The 16,515-nt window shown below is 41.7% G+C and overlaps 1 protein-coding gene across 3 annotated transcripts in view; it reads left to right on the forward strand.

The window, feature by feature from the left end:
* The window catches only part of ELF1 (E74 like ETS transcription factor 1), a 78,890-nt gene that overhangs the window by 7,150 nt on the left and 55,225 nt on the right, over window positions 1-16,515 (forward strand). Inside the window, exon 1 of one of the 3 annotated variants that reach the window (XM_083748639.1) lies at window positions 14,018-14,174. The exons of the other annotated variants lie outside the window; for them this stretch is intronic. The gene's annotated coding sequence lies outside the window, so the exon portion shown is untranslated. Of the gene's footprint in view, window positions 1-14,017; window positions 14,175-16,515 lie in introns of those variants that run through there. 3 annotated transcript variants of the gene reach the window in all.

Here is a 16,515-nt window from a genome sequence, read left to right on the forward strand (position 1 = left end):
GTAAGGATGAAAAAGTTATGCACTTAGGTTGCATCTAATGTGCAGTTGGTATATCAAATAAATAAGGCTACCAGATGCTGAGACCAGGAAGTGAAAATTTTCTTGTAGCAGAGTACATTGCTGCTGGCAGTGAACATGCAGTAGAAGCATAGATGCTTATAAAATTGCTTAATTCAATTTAAAGAACAATAGATCCCTTATTTTGCATTTGAAAATGGGCCCCAAGTTGAAGATTTTTGAAATTAACGTACTTGAGGTTTATGTCTGTTATAAGTCTTTGACAGCACCTGAATGCAACACATGAGGATCAAATTCAATAAAAAGTTAGTTTGGATGTTCTTTTTACATTTTTTTTAATAGTTAAGTTGAGAGAGAAAGATTTTGCTTTGCTGGAGATAGAGAGGTAAACTATTCAAAACTTGGAATTTTGAATTTTTAAAAACAATATTAGCAGATAAAATTATGACCTGTAATCAAAACTGTATATGGAGAATGTTACATGAATATATATTATTTTTTTTAAAAAAGAAATTGTTGTATCCCCTTGAAGGATCAGTAAGTTACTGTGGCATGAGCTTTGATAGACAACTACATTAGTAGTGCCCTCAAAAAAAATCCTTAGATTATTAAAATACTGTCAATCAACATATGCTGGTTTGCACTCTCAAGGTTTAAGACCAGTTAACACATGGAGTTGGGTATAATATGTTGAGGCATGGGGCACTTGTTGTGTTCCTACACAACCTTGTCAATTCTCTGCTTTTCATTTCAAAAAAAATCTGTCAAGGCTTCGGTTACATTAATTGTCCCTAAGTCTGAAAGCTGCTTCAGACAACTTGAGCTCTGAACTTCATCCTGTCTCATCTCTGAATACAGTATCATGAGCATGTAAATGATAAGGTAAACATGTCTAAGCACATCTTCAGGTGTGGTCTGCCACTGTGACCAAAGTTGAGCCTGAGTCAATATTCAACTTTTGTTTGTAGATTCATCTGCCCCAACTTCTTTCTCTTACGTAAGACTAGGGAAATATTCTTTTAAACCTGGTTTTGTCTGTGCTATAGGACAGACTTTGTATAAACAATGTACTGGAGACACTATCTGAGCTTTAAGATAAAACCCTTTAAAAATGCATGTGGGACAGTAAAGATGGCAAAAGCAGCACCCCTGATCCTTTCCCAGTTCTACAGAAATATTCAACACTGATCCGTAAAGCAAGACTGTTCAACGGTATCGCTCTCTTAAGTTTATTTTCTGCTCTACAGTAGACTAACTCTGATTGCATTTGTCAGGGCAAAGGGTTTGTTTTCATCTGCTGTTCATTTCATAGGGCTGCCCAGCCATATATCTGGATGGGCTGGGGTCATTCAGGCCCCCCAGTTCTGTTTGCTGTGCAGTGGAACCTCGTGTTACGTACCATCCCCCTTGCAAACGCTGTGGGTTACGAGCTCCGCTAACCTGGAAGTAGGTCCCCTTGTTGCAAACTTTGCCCCAGGATGCAAGCGGAAGTCATGTGCCAGAAGCACGGCAGCAGTGGGGGGTGCCATTAGTGAAAGCGCGCCTCATTTTATGAGCGGTTTCGGGTTACAAACGGACCTCTAGAACAGATAAAGTTTGTAACCGGAGGTACCACTGTATGTAGATTTTTGTTTCTGTTGTGCCATAGCTCCTCCCTGAGTCTGCTTATGTACAAGAGATCTTTCCAGCCATTCATTACAACTTCATATCTGGGGCTTTTGTTTACTTTGCTCCAAAATCCCTACAGACAACACACAGAAAATAACTTCTGTGCTAGAGATAATTTTTTGTAGACACCTGAAGGCAGCCTCGTTTGGGAAGCTCTTAATGCTTGCTTTTTGACAAGCTATATGCACATGTTCTGCTTTCTTATTGCCATATTGCTCATGGCCCATGCTTCTGCCCTCAGTAGACAGTAATTGTCGCCATGAGAAGCAGTATTGGTGCACTAGAAGCTAGTAACCTTGGACCTCCTGCTCACATTTCCGTCCTGTTACGGCAGCTGTGTGGGAAGACGGTCAAATATAAACTCTTCATGTGCCTTGTGCCCAATGATGTCCCTCTCTGGAAGGATACCCAGGACTGTTGTTGCAGCACATCCCTCTTGTTTGATGTTTTGTTGTATTTTTAATATTTTGTTGGAAGCTGCCCAGAGTGGCTGGGGAAACCCAGTCAGATGGGCGGGGTATAAATAATAAATTATTATTATTATTATTATTTATTTTTATCTCCGCTTGCTGGGCAGGGTAGAGTAAGTGGCTCTGCCATTGTGTGGATTCCAGATGATCACTAGTGGCAGCCTGTTTGTGGCTCTGTGACAATCATAATATCTAATGATTCCTTTTAAAATTTATATTCCCTCTTTCTCCTCTTTGCTTCAAATAATTTGAATAGAAGTGCTCCCCTTCCCCTGACAGTATGGTCCATTGAGTTCCTTTTTATCTACGGCATGGCAAAACCATCACTTAACGTGCATTATCATCTAACATTTACTGCTTATTAACTGAGCAGTAGAAGTATTTGATTACTTTATTCCTAAACCCTTCACTGTATGATAGATTTCTTTTAGTCAAATATAAATAGTTGTAAGATTTGCTGCTTTTGTGCTTGTGCTCTGAGTAGATAAATGGACAGCAGCATGCTGGAGTATGAAGAATGCATGTGATGGGGAAATCTGGGCAGAATCCAGTTGCTAGCTGTAGACATCCTCCAAACCAGCTTTTGGACTCTTGCTGTAGGAGAACTGCATGTGCAAACAGCATTACTGTTTCTGGATCAGAATAATTTCTTAGGCTATGCAGAGTGTCTGTCCCGCCCCCCCCCCATCTTATTAAGCTTATTAAATCTAGTCTTAGCATTTTGTTTTGAACAGTGGGCAGTGAGACCTTTGGAAACAGAGGAACAGCTCCTGACATTTGGGAACATATGGCCTCTGTACATAATGCTTTAAACTGAAACACTTTGATGTGTCTAGATCCAGCCTATAAGTAACTCAGCATCTGCTGGTGTTACAATGTTTCTATTTTAACGCCATAATTTACAGGAAAAATAATGCAACTCCCCCCAAACCTGCCAACCTTTAGCCAGAACCCTTTGACTGAAGTATTGTTCCTGTTCCACTATTTGGTTGGGGGGGGGGGGATAGAGAAGCACATTTTAATTTTGAAAGAAGAAAAAAAGTGAAACCAACTCAGTTGATGTATACATCTGCTTGCATGTTTTAGCTCATGCTAAATACTTCAGCTATGAAAAATAGCATTCCTTGTATTTAATGGTTTATTTTGAACTGATCAAAAGCTGTCAGATTTACTGTGTTCTGAAGACTTTTCAAGCCACTATTCAGAGTTAACAAGGGCTATCGAGTGTCTGGCTCGCCCTCTCCAGTTGCATGGAGCCCGGACAGCCCCGTGGTTTTCCCTGGAGCTGAGGGCGATGAAACAATCATTGAGATGGCTAGAGCGCCAGTGATGGAAAACTCACCGAATCAGACCGGACACGGGTTAGAGCTCAATGTCGATGCAGATGCAATAGAGGCGGTGAAGAAGGTCCTCTTCGCCATTGCTATTGCCACTCCCACTTTGCAGAAGGGGCACTGCGCAGCTCTCCATCTCTGCGCAGCACCTCTCCAGTGAAGTTGGAGGAGGAACGGAGCCCCTTCTATTTCTCCTCCTGCTTTCCTGGAGAAGCGCTGTGCAGTGCCTCTCCAGTGAAGTGAACTCAGAACAGCAAGAGTGATTGCTGCGCAGCGAAAGCAGCGATCCGTCTTGCTGTTCTGGCTTCAGCGAAAGCAACGCAAAGCCTCTTCAGGGCAGGGGGACTGTTCCTCCCGTTGCCCTCAAGAAACGTCACGCGGCTATCCCAGAAGTCAGAACAGCAAGAGGGATCGCTGCTTTCACTGTGCAGCGATCCCTCTTGCTGTTCTGGCTTCTGGGATAGCTGTGCAGCCTGCATTCGCTCCATAAGATGCACACACATTTCCCCTTACTTTTTAGGAGGGAAAAAGTGTGTCTTATAGAGCGAAAAATATGGTAGCCTTGGTCACACTGGTAGATGATCTCTGGCGGCCTAGGGACAAAGGTGAATGCTGTTTCCTAGTTCTGCTGGATCTCTCTGTGGCCTTTGATACTATCGACCATGACATCCTTTTGGACTGTCTAGAGGGGCTGGGAGCTGGAGGCAGTGTTATACAGTGGTTCCTCTCCTTCTTCCTGGGCCTTGTCCAGAAAGTTGTGTTGGGGGATGAGTGTTCAGACCCCTAGCTTCTCACTTGTGAGGTGCCTCAGGGTTACGTCCTCCCCCATGCTTTTTAACATCTATATGAAGCCACTAGGAGAGATCATCAGAGGGTTTGGGCTGGGTGTTCATCAATATGCAGATGACACCCAGCTCTACCACTCTTTTAAATCAGAACCAGTGAAGGCGGTGAAGGTCCTGTATGAGTGTCTGGAGGCAGTTGGAGGATGGATGGTGGCTAACAGATTCAGGCTGAATCCTGACAAGACAGAAGTACTGTTTTTGGGGGACGGGGTGGGCAGATGTGGAGGACTCCCTGGTCCTGAATGGGGTAACTGTACCCCTGAAGGACCAGGTGCACAGCCTGGGAGTCATTTTGGACTCACAGCTGTCCATGGAGGCTCAAGGCAATTCTGTGTCCAGAGCAGTTGTCTTCCAGCTCCATCTGGTACGCAGGCTGAGACCCTATCTGCCCGCAGACTCACCAGAGTGGTGCATGTTCTAGTTATCTCCCGCTTGGACTACTGCAATGTGCTCTATGTGGGGCTACCTTTGAAGGTGACCCATAAGTACAACTAATCCAGAATCCAGAATTTGCATCCATTTATATAAATATGCACACTCTTAGTCACCTGCCTGTGCATATATATCACATGCCAAGAGGACTTGCTGTGGAAGCCAAAGTGAGAATATTTCCCAGGGAGTGGATATGCTGGTGATTTCCCTGTGCTAATTCCACTGCATTCCTATTCTTTGATGGCTGGGAGAGACTCGCTTGGGAAAAGGAAAACAAGCATTCTGGAAGACTATGAGTCGTAGCTCAGTGGCAGAGCATCTGCTTTGCATGCAGAAGGTGTCAGGTTCAACCCCTGGCATCTCCTGGTGGAGGTATGTAGGAGATATTCCTGCCTGAAATGGGACCAATAGCCTGACTCTGTATGAGGTGCTGCAAGCCATGCCCACTGTACTCAGGTTCTATTTGTTTTTTTTTATAATATTTTTTATTGAGTTTATGAAATACAGAAAAAAGAATAGAAAACAGATTATAAGAATAAAATAGAAAGGTTACAAATTTTCGTGTTCTTTTTTCCAAGTCTACTGGACTTCCCCGCATCCTCCCAACCCTGCATTCTCTGTAATACAGAACATCAGCAATTTGTTAACTTCTTTCAATACTTATTGTATCCTTCATTTTATCATGTTACCTAATTTCAAATGTGTTATAACCCAAATCATGTACATTTTCATTTAATCACAATAAAGTTGTTTCATTATTCTACCTCTGACTTCTTGTGCCTTAATTTCCATTTCTTTAGTTTATCATTGCTGAAGCTAGAATTTCCTAAAAGGTGCATTTTTTAACATTCATACAGCTTATAATGTTTTTTCAGATAGTCCTTAATTTTTTTCCAGTCCTCCTCAATTGTTTCTTCTCCCAAGTCTCGGATTCTGCCAGTCATTTCGGCCAGTTCCATATAGTCCATCAACTGCGTGTACCATTCCTCCAGTGTGGGTAGATCTTGTGTCTTCCAATGCTTTGCAATCAGGATCCTTGCTGCTGTAGTGGCGTACATAAAAAAAGTTCTATCTTTCTTAAGCACTCTCTGGTCCACCATGCCCAGGAGAAAGGCCTCCGGTTTCTTAGGTAAGGTAAATCTAAGTACCTTTTTTAGTTCATTATGAATCATCTCCCAAAAGGCCTTCACTTTCGGGCAGGTCCACCAGAGGTGAAAGAATGTCCCTTCCGCCTCTTTACGTTTCCAACATTTATTATCAGACAGGTGATATATCTTAGCAAGCTTGACTGGGGTCATGTACCACCGGTATATCATTTTCATAATGTTTTCCTTCAAGGCACTACATGCCGTAAATTTCATTCCGGTGTTCCATAACCTTTCCCAGTCTTCAAACATAATGTTATGCCCCAAATCCTGCGCCCATTTTATCATGGCGGATTTGACTGTCTCATCCTGAGTATTCCATTTAAGCAGCAAGTTATACATTCTTGAAAGTAGTTTATTTTTTGGCTCTAACAGTTCTGTCTCTAGTTTCGATTTTTCCACCTGGAATCCAACCTTCTTGTCCACTTTAAAAACCTCTTGAATTTGTGCATAGTGCAACCAATCTCGCACCTTGTTTTTTAGCTTTTCCAAGCTCTGCAACCTCCAATTGTCTCCAATTTTTTCAATTATTTCCCCATATTTAGGCCAATTGGCCTCCATGTTAAGTCTCTTACGTGCCTTGGCCTCCACCGGTGAGAGCCACCTCGGAGTCTTACTCTCCAATAAGTCTTTATATTTTGTCCAGACCATCAAAATTGCTCTTCTGACAATGTGGTTTTTAAACAATTTGTGCACTTTAACCTTGTCATACCACAAATACGCATGCCACCCAAAAGCATTGTCAAACCCTTCCAGATCTAGGACATCAGTGTTTTCCAGTAAAATCCAGTCTTTCAACCAGCAGAAGGCTGCAGATTCATAATATAACCTCAAGTCTGGCAGGGCAAATCCCCCTCTTTCTTTCGCATCAGTTAATATTTTAAGCTTTATTCGGGGCTTTTTGCCCTGCCAAACAAACTTGGAAATATCCTTCTGCCACTTTCCAAAACATTCCACCTTGTCCACGATCTGTAGGGCCTGAAACAAAAATAACATTTTCGGCAGTACATTCATCTTTATAGCTGCTATTTGGCCCAACAAGGAAAGTTTCAATCTTGACCATGTTTCCAAATCTCTTTTGATTTCTGACCAACATTTCTCGTAGTTATCCTTAAACAAATTCAAATTTTTGGAGGTCAGATACACCCCTAGGTATTTTACTTTTTTAACCACATTTAGTTCTGTTTCTTTCAGGAACTCATCTGTTTCTGTAGTTGTCAAATTTTTTGCTAGAACCTTAGTTTTTTGCTTGTTCAGCTTAAATCCCGCCACCCGACCAAAGTCAGAAATTAATTCTAACACTCTTTTAGTACTAGAGACTGGCTCCTGTAGTGTTAGTACCAGGTCATCTGCAAATGCTTTCAATTTATATTGTTTCACTCCGACCTCAATTCCCTGTACCAGCCGGTCCTTTCTAATCATGTTCAATAGTACCTCCAGGACTGAAATAAACAATAGGGGGGATAGAGGGCACCCCTGCCGTGTCCCTTTTTCAATTTTAAACTCCTCTGTCACCACATTGTTTACTATCAATTTGGCTTTTTGTTCTGAATATATTGCTTCTATTCCATTTTCAAACCCCCGCCCCACTCCCATCCCTTCCAAGTTTCTCTTCATAAACATCCAAGAGATATTGTCAAAGGCTTTCTCCGCATCAATAAAGATTAACACCGCTCTAGTGTTAAGATTTGTTTGTAGAAGTTCCAAAATGTCGATAATGTTTCTTGTGTTATCAAACAAATGCCTACCAGGGAGAAAGCCGGCCTGGTCCTTATGGATCACTTCGTTAAGCACTTTTTAAAACCTACTTGCCAAAATGTCCGCAAAAATTTTGTAATCCACATTTAGGAGTGAGATGGGGCGGTAGTTCTTAAGCTGGGTTTTTTCAGTTTCTAGTTTAGGTATCAATGTGATGAAAGCTTCTTTCCACGTTTCCGGTGCCTTCCTCCCCTCCATAATCTGGTTACAGACCTCCAACAAAGGTTGTATCAAATAGTCCTTCAAAACCTTATAATATTTGGAGGTAAGTCCATCGAGGCCTGGAGATTTGCCTAATTGAAGGTTCTGAATGGCACTTTCAATTTCTTGCTGTGTGATATTACTATTCAGGGTTGTTCTCATTTCCTGAGGTATTTTCTGTAATCCGTTAGTTTTAAGAAATTGGTCCACCTCCGAATCTTTCTGCGGCCCTTGTGAATAAAGTTCTTTGAAATATCTCTGGAAGCACTTTCTAATTTCCTCGGGTTTCTGAACCATTCTCCCTTCAATCTCTAGATTTGTAACTGTATTGAGTTTTTGTCTCTTTTTCAACTGCCATGCTAGCAGTTGTACTCAGGTTCTATTTGTGCAGGCCATCAGTGGTACCAGGAAGGGGTTGCATCCCCACTGTCTTTGTACAGCTGGCCCCTGGTGGTACAAATGCATATTGTGTATATGACCTGGCGAATGGATAAATGAGATACAGCGAGAATGGTGATTGGGACCTGCTGCACAGGTCTCTGTGTTGAGGCTTCTGGAAATAATTGCATATGTGTGGGGTGAGCTGCTGAACCTTGACATCTGCAACCTGAGATGGGGCCTGGTAGTCCACGTGTGTTGGAAGGACTGGAAGGGCAGCTATTTGCTCAGGGGCGTTTCCACTGCCTTTGATTATCTATACGAGGTGGGGCACTTGGGTTGTTCAGCAGTTACCTACACATGTCTCCCTTTTCCCCAATTGACCGGCCAGGTCTTGTTTTCTCAAAAGCATCTCTGTTCTCAGACTTGCTTCCCAAAATGTTAGCAAAGTTCTGCTTTCCCCACCAGCTGTGAGGGCAGAATGCCCCTTTACTCTGGTGGCCCTTCACCTGAGCCATCCCTTGTGACATCAGAGTCCATGTAGGCAGGGCATGTGAGGCATAGCCCTGTGGCACGTGAACTGTCATCTGAGTTGAGCTTGATAACATGTAGGTTATATATTTTGCTGATACTGTGAGGCAGTTGACTGTTGAGATGTTCCACATCCTGAGCATTCCCATGTCACTACGGGCCTGGGAAAGGTTGGGGAGCCTGGAAAATTCAGTTTATGTTTCTGCCAGATTGCACTAGATGGTACAGTGGTACCTCGGGTTAAGTACTTAATTTGTTCTGGAGGTCCTGCCAGGTTCTGTATGCATGGGTGACTGTATTTCTGTCTGTGTGGTCCGTCTCCCCCGCTCCACTGGGGGGTGGATAGGGGCTAATTATGCCTCATTCAGACTCCTTGAGCTTCTCATTCCCTGGATGCAGTTCTTACTACAGATGGCTAGGCAAGAGGCCGTTTACACGTCTGACTGTACAGACCTTGAAGGCTGGAAATCAATACATCTGTAACAGTTGTACCACCGGAACATAAATGCCACTATTTCAGCAGAGTTGACACACTCTTCAGGGCCTGTTTTGGGTTTTCCAGAGTATAACTTAGAAAACCTGAAAAACTGGTTCCATGGAGATGGAGGGAGAGGGCTGAGTGGAAGAGTCTTATGCATCCATGGGCAGTAGCTGCTCTGCAGGCCTACTTCTCTTTCTTTGTAAAGCACTGTACATTCACCCTTAGTCATATGTCCCAGCCAAGAAGGAGGCCTTTAGGAGAAAGCTTTTTCCTTCTTAAAATGGTTTTTTTGTTGTTGTTTTTTTTTGCTGAAGGAACGTATTGCTTTTGCTATCAACTCTTGTATTATATGTTTGATAATGCTAAGGGTATCTCTACATCTTCAAGTCGGACATGTATCCCCAGAACAGAAAGAGTGGGTGGGCACCACAGTAGATAGACTGGTAACTTGATCATAGGCTTGTTTACTCAAAAGTAATTCTCATTGTGTTCAGTACTACTTAACTCCTCAGTAAGCATATAACATTGCAACCAGATTAACCTAGTTTTTATGAAAGCATTTATTGAGATATATTGGGGAACTCAGTGGAGTAAACGTAATCCAGATGGTATAGCAACCTCATCAGCTTTTTTGTGGTTACTTTTTGGAATGGCCACTTGGAGGCGGAAATGGAGAGTGGTTGAGAAGCTCCGGCCCTTAGAGCCACTACTCATTTTTCCTATGGGATGGTAATGGAAGGATGACCAGTTAGAATTTAGTTTGATCTTTCATTCACCATTTTATGGAGCTCTTTCAGTTGGTCATCCAATAATTGCCACATGGTACCAACAGCCAGTGGTGTTCAACAGTATTTTTACCATACTGGTTTCTGTTAGTCTCTACCTAACTGTTTCTGCCTTGCATCTGAAAACTTGCATCTGTCTCTTTAACAAAGAAGTGCATTCCTGTCCGATGGTTGAAAAAATTAGTTTCACTTTTGCAGCCAGCACTCCACATAAGGGACGAAGAATTAAAAGCAATATAAAATGAAAGTTCTTAACAATCAGAGCTTCCTTATTTGTTAATAATCTTTCCTAGTCACAAACAATTAAAATTTGTGTTTTTTTGTTTTTTTCCAGTCTGTTAATGCCTCTTATGCCAGCAGTCAGTTTACATTCCAGGTGATAGTTTAACTGGTAGACAGATCACCTCAGTTGTAATTGATCACAGTCTCAAAGATAATTAAAGAAGGGAGATCTAGCTGACCTAATGCCTCGAGGGCTAACCTTCAGGGCTATTCTGTGGTGTCTGGGCACAGTAGTGGTTGGTTTCTCTCTCCCAGTTACTCTCTGTATCAGAAACGCCCCCGTCTTCAGTGTGAAGAGTAGCTTTCTTCTGAGCATTAGAGGTTGGTCCCTTAAGGTAAAGGTACCCCTGCCCGTACGGGCCAGTCGTGTCCGACTCTAGGGTTGTGCGCCCATCTCACTTAAGAGGCCAGGGGCCAGCGCTGTCCGGAGTCACTTCTGGGTCACGTGGCCAGCATGACAAAAGAGAGGATGTGACAACCAAGATTTATGTCTTGGCTGTCATTAATCACTGCATAATTATCTCTGTTGACGGAATACCAACAATAAACAATTCTGGCACATGGTTTTTTAATATATTATTAGAATCGTGATTAAAATTGTCAGGGTGGCTTTCAATAAAATCATTCCTGCATTTCAGCGTGTTGGACTAGATGACCCTTGGGGTAGATTGCTGTTTTTGAGCTATTTGTATGGAAAACTGGCAAAAAGGGCACTGCTGCCATGGGCTGCCATACGTCTGCATTTTCCTGGACAGTTTCCCGATTTCTGCCTGGACACTGCTGCCGACTGCAGTACCTTGGTTCTCAAACGCCGAAAACCCAGAAGTGTTCCGGTTTTCAAACATTTTTTGGTCAGCCAAACGTCCAATGCAGTTGTTGGCTATTGATTCCGGGGCGCCTGCACCAATCAGAAGCTGCACTTTGGTTTTCTGATATTTTGAAAGTCAAACAGACATCTGGAATGGATTAAGATTGGTGCTTTTGTTTTTGCTATTTATTTTGCGTTTTTGTGGCTTTTTCGGTTAATTTGTTTTTGTGACTGTGTGGAACCCAGTTCAGCTCCTGATTGATGGATTGTGTGACTGCGGAAATGGATAAAAGCTCTCATCCAAACTTACTATCATCCGTGCAGGTAATAATTTGTTTTTATTTTTATTATCTACAATACAGTGGTTCCTCGGATTGCATACGCTTCAGGTTACATACGCTTCAGGTTACAGACTCCGCTAACCCAGAAAGAGACCTTGGGTTAAGAACTTTGCTTTAGGATGAGAACAGAAATTGTGCTCCGGCGGCACGGCAGCAGCAGGAGGCTCCATTTGCTAAAGTGGTGCTTCAGGTTAAGAACGGACCTCCGGAACGAATTAAGTAATTAACCTGAGGTACCACTGTACTGTTTTATTTATTTTATAGTACAGTACATTGATATGGCTTTCATGTTATGGATCAATGGTCTCGTTAGATAGTAAAATTCGTGTTAAATTGCTGTTTTAGGGGTTGTTTTTAAAAGACTGGAATGGATTAATCTGTTTTGCATTATTTTCTATGGGAAAGCACACCTTGGTTTTGGAACGGACTTCACGAACGGATTAAGTTTGAGAACCAAGGTACCAGTGTATTCTGACTGTGTATGGGAAAATCCGGACATATGTCAACCCTACCTTGGGGTCCCTTCCAAATCTACACTTGTTAATCTTTACAACAAGGAACGCTTTCCCCACGTAATGACGTTATCTGATAGGAAAGGCCAGTTAGGGCCCACAGGCAGAAGTGGGGGAGTTCGCAACATTGCATAGCTCTTTCTCTGAGACACCTCAACTCTTAGAATCACAGCATTGTAGAGTTGGAAGAGACCCAACCCCATGCAATGCAGGAATCATCTGCCCCTTTCTTACTTAAAAGGTATGGAAAAGGTAACATCCCCAACATTTTTCTATTATTTTATTTTTTTAACAATTATAACTGGTACTGGATTTTTATCACGCTATATGCATTAATTAGCTCTCACCAATATGTACCTGAAACTCAGGATTACATTTTATATATCTGAAAGCTTATGCCATTATAAATGTATTCACCTTTAAGATGCCACAAGACTTGCTGCTGTATTTACCACATACTTATTTTTTGTTAGATAATAATTCACTTTTGTTGAACACAGGTTATTAATACTGGCAGTTGTTTCTGCTTCTGCTCTCCTTCTGTCTGCAGTCTGTAAAGTGAAGAAGCGCGGGGGGGGGGGGCAAGGAAGAAAAGAAAGCAGCCCCTCTGACTGTGGGGAGGTGCTGCGTTGCTGTCTGCAATCTGCGGTGGGCTCCCTGATATGTGGTACCAGTTGGATTGCTATAGCATGTTATATGTGGGGCTGCCTCTAAAGACGGATCAGAAACTTTAGCAGGTGCAAAATTTGGCAGCTAAGTTGCTCACCAGGGCAAGACGGTTTGAGCAAATCCTGGCCCAACTGCACAGGCTACCAATAAGTTTCTGGGCCCAATTCAAAGTGCTGGTTTTGACCTACCAAGCCTTTAATTGCTCAGGAACGCAATACCTCAAGGACTGCCTCTCTCCATGTGAACCAACCCAGACCCTGAGATCATCTTCGGAAGCCCTTCTTTGGGTGCCTCCTCCATGAGAGGTCTGGAGAGTGGCAACACGAAAACGGGCCTTCTCTGCAGTGGCTCCCGATCAGTGGAATGCTCTCTCCAGGGCAGTTCGCCTGGCGCCTTCATTATACATCTTAAGGTGCCAGGCAAAAGCTTTCCACTTTAACCAGGCCTTTGGCTAATTAACATCTTGTGACCTTTTACATGTCTTTGGGTGAGGTGAGGGTTATGGGATTGTTCTTGTTTGTGTTATGTATTTTGTGTTTTTATTTTGGATTTTTATGCTGTGAACTGCCCAGAGATCTTTGAATGAAGGGGTTATACAAATTTAATAACAATACCAGCATCCATGGCGCATGTTCTGAACTCAGCTGTTCCTTGTTAGTGTCTTCTTCCTTTGCAACGTCTTGGCCAGTGCTAGGACTGTCCTTCCTGATTCCAGTTTCATTTTGCCCTGTCTTTACTGAATGGCTACACCTCGTAAGATTGGTCTTGCTGTATGTAATTGTTTTTCCAAGTTCCCTTTTTATGTTCTTATTTTTTGACTCAAACCAAAAAAGCTATGCTGAAGAGTTATCTTACATGGCAGAAGTATTGCAAACAACCCTGATGCCCCTGCTCCCCCAGTGCAAGGTTATGGAGTGTTCAGAACAATTACTATTCTGACAAAAACAATGGCTTCTGTTGCAATTTAATTGATATTTATATTTATTCGAATTTATATTCGAATTTATATTCGAATTAAGTGGTTTTAACAATACTGCAAAGTTGTGTTTAGCTGATTTACAGTGTAAAGGGTTTGGTGATTGATCATTAACTGCTCTGAACAGTGAAATTCTTCGGTTCTTAGCAAACAGAGCGCAGGGAGGAATATCTGATAGGGCTGCATGAATTGCTGTGGCCTTTCCTTGTCCTCTTGTTGAGCGTGCCGTCTGTATGCTCCACTTTGCTTCTGCAATAGTTCGGCCTTTGCTCTCCAACTAGTTAAGGTGTGGCTGGCTGATTCAGGTTGTTCTCTCTTTCCCCTCTTACCTGAAGATTTGCATGTTTGACCTGGTGGAGTAATTGGGCCCACAGCAACCTGGGCGTGCCTCTCTGAGAAACATTTAGTTTCATGTATGACTCATAAGCTGAAGCACACACACCACTTCCCCAATCTACAGAAGCCATTTTAACTGCACAAAACTGCTGGATTACTTTTTACTGTCTAGCTTTTGGGACTCTGCAAACATCTTAGATCAAGGTAATTTTGACTGACTTAACTTGCTGAAGTGTCTGTAATTTAAATTGAATATTTCTGGTAGAGGATTAGGTGTACCTGCTGAGTTTTTAAAAACAAACATGGCTGTGTGCTTTTGGCTATGTTAATAATTGAAAGTCACACGCTTAATTTAATTAAAAATAGGGAACAGATAGTGTAATACTGACTGTTTTGTATTTAAATGTTTTGTTTGCCACAATATTAAAAAATGGGTTTGCAAGATTAAGGCTGGGAAAATGATCTGTTTGTAGCACAGTAAGTTTGATTGCAGGAAAAATGAAAATCACTTTAAGGGGGCCTGTCAGCTTTACTGGTTTACCTATATATAAAAGTGTTAGTGGATTTAATGCTTTTGAAAAAGGAAACTAATATAATATAAACTGTTGAAATCCAGCACTGTGTGCCGCAGAAAAAATACATTTCAGGTGTAGCCTTTACCTTTAAGGTGGATTCTTATTTGTAAAATAGTTACGTGTGTCTAAGCATGGTATAGGCAAGCCTGTGGCAATCCTCCAGACGACACATTAGTAAACTGAGCTGGGTTAAAGAGTTGAATTCTGATTGTTCACATCCAAGAGACTGAACTGAGGAAGACTGAGCCAGTCTTCTGTTGTCTGTGATTTTAGCACTCAGCTTTCTGTTATGCTACCCAAAAAAATGAAAAATAAGAGTTTGTAGTTGTTATAATCCTAAAGACTGATGTTGCTGGGAATTTCTGCCGTTCTATACTGCAAAACGTATATATTACATTTTATAGCAGAAGGGAGTTTGTGTTGTAACATAAAGGTCTCAGGTTAGGACCAAGGAGTGGAAAGGCTGTTTCTATGAGGAGAGGGGAATACGCTTAAGTTGTAAATTATTTGTCTATTGACTTCAGCATGCAAAGTTACTGTTTTCCACAACATGATTTTAGATGGGGGATTCTACCTGTCTTGTTTAGGCATTAGTTGTCAGTTTTAGCTGAAGGCTTATCTGAGTAAGCTGTGTTTTATTTCCCCTTTTCAACTGAAAACAAAACTTGATCAACTTTTAAAACCAGGTCCGATTCCTTAAAACAGAAGATGCAATGCCAGAGGAAAAGCTGCCTGTAATGTCTCCCTGTGTCTATGGAATACAATGGGGCTTTTTGCTGCTACCAACATTACCAAGATAGAAAGCTTGCATGTTGGCGGATGGCGGGGGGGGGGGGGGCTTGGTCAGATGCTGTTCAATTTCTGGTACTGTTCCTTTGTTTCAGCCTCTCTATTAAGTTCTCCTGCAGTATCCCTGGTGTTTAATGCTTTCAAAGTAGTGGTATTTCCTAGCATATAAGGAACCTATGTTATCAGATATTTAAAAATAACTTTGAAATCCACATATATATCTGTGATCGAAAGAACTTGGTGATTGCTGTCTGTACTAATGTTTTAGGACAACTTTTTGTGAACCGCAGTCAACCTTTACCGGTGCCACAAAGCAAGCCTCTGTTGAATCTGAGGAGATGTGAAAGGTTGGTGATAGGGGCAGGAGGTGTATGCTGCTCAAAACAAACAACAACAACAGCCTTTAAACCATTCTCACCAGTTGGGCAGAAGCCCTTGAACACAACAACTTTGGGTTGCTAGCCTCAGAAGGCCAAACTAGATATTTATTTATTTATTCATTAAAGTTTATGTAGTGCTTGATTGTGTATGTGTGTGGGTTTTTTTTAAAAAAAAACACGTTCAAAGCAGTTTACAAAAATAATAAAACAATCAGATTCTCAATAAAACCAGTTAAAAACAACTATTTAAAACTTTTTTTAAAAATAAAATCAGTGATAAGCAAAAAAACAGATTAAAACACAGGCCAACGTTCTACATATCTAGATAGTCACGCTTAAACAAAACGTTTTTAGCAGGCACTAGAAAAAGTGCAGTGGATGTGCTGGCCTGATTTCAAAATGACCAAAATGATTCCAAAATGTGTGCTGTCACACTAAAATATGGATTTCTTTCAAATGTGTTCCAAGTATTATGTGCAGTGCTTTTTTCTGGGGAGACACAGGGATATGAATACTCCTAAACATTTTGGGAATCTTTGTACTTTTGTCCATTTACTGTATTATATTTTTCCTGATCTGAACTATAAAATGGTGATTTTCTTGAGTCAAAATGAGAGTACCCCTTAAAAAAAATTAAGAAAAAAGCACTGATTGTGTGGCATCTTTAACAGTGCTAGTTCCGCAGATCAAAGTGCTTGAGTGGCCCTATATGGGATAAGGCAATCTCACCGGTAAACTGTCACAGTTGTAAAGTTGTCACAGGCTTTCTATACCAACAGGAACAACTTGAACTTGGCCCAG

This window comes from Podarcis gaigeae (assembly GCF_964106915.1).
Source record: "Podarcis gaigeae genome assembly, chromosome: 7".
Classification (NCBI taxonomy): domain Eukaryota; kingdom Metazoa; phylum Chordata; class Lepidosauria; order Squamata; family Lacertidae; genus Podarcis; species Podarcis gaigeae.